Genomic DNA, 4,320 nt, shown 5'->3' on the forward strand with positions numbered 1-4,320 from the left:
TTTTTTTTACCTTTTGTACCATTTTGTAATTATATTGTTCTTTTCTATACTTGTATACTATTACTTTTGTACCTGTCAATATACCCCTGTATATAAACCTGTTAAAATTCTTTCTTTCAAAGATAAATCTCGTAGGAGCCATTGGTTGAATTTATTTTGTGTTTTGTGTATGATTGGGTTAAAGTTTGAGGTGCTCCTTCTATTTTGATCTTTTGTTACTAAAACACATATAACAAACTTCCTCTTTTACAGGGATGGTACACAGCTCAGATTTAGTGCAGTTTTTAATAGGCACAATCTCACATTTCTTAATATTGAGGGATAAACCAGATGCTCTTGAGAGCTCACAGAAATTTGGCTTTCGTTTTTCAAAAAAAGTGTTGTGTCATCTGCTAGTTGTGTTAAAATGAGCTTATTAGACAAGGAGAGAGATTCTACAACACTGTTTTGAATATGAGATGCCATAAGTTATGCCACTAGCAAAAAGAGGTGTGGAGAAGCAGGGCAGCCCTGTCTTATTCCCCTGGAGACATCGGATCTGGGTGACGTGCCACCTGGCAGTTTAATAGAGCTACTACAGTTCTTATAGAGTGTATTTATAGCAGAGGAAAAGAAGTTGCCAAAGCCAAATTTATGTAATGATTGTAGGACGAACTGGTGCTCGACTGTATCGAAGGCCTTATAGAAATCTAAGAACAAAATATAACCATCAACATCTAAAATATCTGAGTAGTCCAAAATATCCATAACTAATATAACGTTGTTAATGTGTCTTTTGGACATACATCCAGACTGAGTATCTTCAATTATTGAATTCAAAACTTTTTTCAGTCTTCTAGCAAGGATTGATGCAAATATTTTATAATCATTATTAAGTAGTGATAATGGCCATCAGTTATCAATTAAGAAAGTGTCTTTATTGTATTTGGGAATTAATGTTGTTAAGCCTTGAGTCATGGCTGTAGGAAGTTGTTCTTTTTCTATACATTCAAAAAAGACCAAGAGAAGAAAGGGGGCTAGTTCTTCTGAAAAAGATTTGTAAAATTCTGAAACCAGTCCGTCAGTGCCAGGTGATTTGTTATTTTTAAGTAGATTAATCTCCTCGTTAATCTCCTCCAGTGTAAGAAGACTATCACACAGCTTCACCTCATCTTCGGCAATGGTTTTTACTGTTAATGAGTTCAGAAAGGCATCGGCTGATCTCTGACAGAATTTGGAGATATATAACTCTACAACGAATTGACTGCAGAGTCCAGATATAGTTTTATAATCATTTGTTATTGTTCCATTCACATTCAATTTAGTCACATTATTAATAATGGCATGATGCTTTTCCAAGTTAAAAAAGAAGTGTGAATTTTGTTCTCCTTCCTCTAGCCATCTTGCTCTGGACCTGACAAAAGCACCTCTGACTTTCTGGTTTTACACTTAATCTAATTTAATCTGTGAATTTGAGAGTTCTATCTTTTCTTCCTCTGATAATGTATCTGGAGTTTTACTAGATAAAGCAGTTATCCTTGACACCACATTCAGTTCTAGCTGTTTCCTAGATTTAACTAAATCACTGCTAAACTTTCTAAAAAATGAGCCAAGCTCAAACTTCAGAAGTTCCCAGTTCAATTCAATTCAATTCAAAAATACTTTATTAATCCCAAAGGGAAATTAAATGTAACTCATTATCCTCATTTCATTAAAATATGTTATAGATATTGATGGCTGCAGGCAGGAAGGTCCGCCCCACAGTGGATCAGAAGAAACTGGCCGCAGATGACATCCGATCTATCCACCCAGACTCAACTGGCCTCTCGGTTCCCCTGGGCTGCAGGACCGCTCGAATGCTGGGCAGAACTCCTCCCAGAGCGACGGCCACTCCTCACAGCAGCCTGACGAGCTCCTCATCACCACGGACAGCTGGCCATGGGATGATCCCGGTCCTTCTGCTGTCACGAGCCGTGTTTCCTGCCAGTTCCAGGATCTCAGTGGTCAGGCACTTGAGCACAGCTGGCAGGTAGATGGGAATGCATCCACAGCACCACCTTTTCAATTAATTTACATTTTGGGGCTGTAGTTTAGATATTATTTGAGCTTTTGAGATGTTAATGAGCTGCTCCTTGTTGTAGAAAACCATCTTGTTGTCATGGTTACAATCATAACAAATGTCCAAAACTAAGTTGACACCAAATCGTCCCTCTTTTTCAGCCTTTGACCTACTGTACAGTGTGAAAGTAAGCACATCACTTCTCTTTTTATTTCCTCATTTGTTAGTAAAGAGCTGTTACGTTTCCAATATGCTGATTGTGTAGCACTGAATTGAGGAGTAGATAGTATTATATTGATATAAATAGCCTTATGATCACCACAATGTCATTTTCTTTAAAACCCTTAGAAATCAGCCAAAAATCAATTCTTGACTGACTAGACCCTGTTTTATTGCTCCATGTAAATGTCTTAAGAAATTTTACTCGCCATATATCTTCAAGGTTCAATTTATTCATGAATGCATTAAGACTCATGTTTGTTCTATTAGATGAGCCCGAAGGCCATTTATCCATGGAGCTATTAAAAATAATATTAAAGTCAACTTCTAGCAGTAAAATAGAGTTTGGGAATTTAGATAGCCAACGTAGTAGTACATCCTCTACTGACATAATAATTTCCTGTTTTGTACTGAATCCATATATGTTACATGTTATGTAAACTCTGTCATTATGTCTAATAGTTTGGCAGATAAAGTGACCATTAGGGTCACACTCAGTACATAGAACGTCCCCACTAAGCCTGTTCTTTAATGTAGTGACCCCAGCTGAGCGTTCAGGACCATGGGAGAGCCACACAGAGTTGTCCCATTGAGATTTCCAGAAGTTGGCATCATTTGGCACAGAGTGGGATTCTTGTAAAAAGACAAAATCCATTTTGCAAAAAGGAATAAAGCTTTACGCTTAATATTGTTTTGCAAACCCCTAGCATTTAAAGAAAGAAAGGATAGATTCAACAGATTCAAACAGAAGTAAACAAATAGTATTTAAAGTAAACCAAGAGTAAATTAACTGGGCAACGTCGAGAGCGGCACCAACATACCTTATAAGAGCCACGCAGGATAATTAGGCAATAATGTAAAATGAACCTCTTATCATTTTGCCCATAATATAAAAGTTCCTTATTTTTTCTGTCGTTATTAACTCAAAGCATTATAAACTGAAATAAAGTTATTATTTTGACATAACGTGTGGCCATTAAATTCGAACAGAAGTGAACAAACCTGAGAATAAAATGAACCTGAGAGCATCTAGAGCCGAGTCCTGTTGCTCTTCTTCTTTAGGCTAAAACCATTCTCTCCACCTAACGATGTAATTCTTAGCCGGTAATGAAGCCTCTTCCTCCCATGAAGTAGGCCGTCTTCCCCTCGACTCGTGCTCTTTTAATCTCGGGCCAAAGTTTTTGTCTGTTGTTGCTTTCTTCTATGGTCAGGCCCTCTTTGAAGCGCAGACCCTTCGACTGCAGGACAGCACTGTTCTTCGCTGCTTTCCACAGCTGGGAGACGAACCTGATGATGATGCTGCAGGGCTTTGGGTTGTCAGGACTCCTTCTTCCTGTTTGATGGGCCACATTTATGGCGTCAGGAAGTTTCTCTCTCTCAGATGGTATTTGTTAACATGTTTTAACGACTTCAGCTCGTACGTCTTCCCTTTCGGTTTCTGGTAATCCCTGCGTTGCAGATTCCACCGTCTTTCATAGCTTTCCAGGTCAGCAATGGGAGCAAGGCATTTTTGAGCCGAATTCTCATTTTTCTCCACCCGCTTTTCCATGAGAGTCATTTTTCATTCATTAATTTGATATCAGTGTGAATACCATCCACCATTCTCTCAAGCGCGTCGCTTCTTGAGTTGATCAAATCAGCTAGTGTGCAAACAGCATTATCTGGGATATGCACATTTTCTGTCATGGAGACTAAACTGAGCAGGTTTCTTAGGAGGAGGGGGCTTACTGGGGGTGACAGGCAGCAGTGGGAATTCTTCATTTGGTGGATGCATGGTTCCATCTGCCATGCGATCGTTAGCCGAGAAGCTAGCATGGTTTTCTTTTTCATGGCTGATGTCGCTCTTTCTAGCAGACTTAGGCATCTCAAATGATCAAGGGAGGCTTAACTGTAGGTTTAACTTAGTTAAAATTGCTAAAAAAAAAAAAAGGGGTGGTTATATTGCGTTTTGGTGCGGAGAGCTCAACAAATTAAAGCTTCTCACGCTGCCATCTTGAGCCGCTCCCCAATTTTAACCCAGGTGTCGTCAACATACCTGAACCAATGACTTGGTGGTGTCCCTG

This window comes from Nematolebias whitei, chromosome 9 (genome assembly GCF_014905685.2).
Source record: "Nematolebias whitei isolate Nwh7 chromosome 9, NemWhi1, whole genome shotgun sequence".
Lineage (NCBI taxonomy): Eukaryota > Metazoa > Chordata > Actinopteri > Cyprinodontiformes > Rivulidae > Nematolebias > Nematolebias whitei.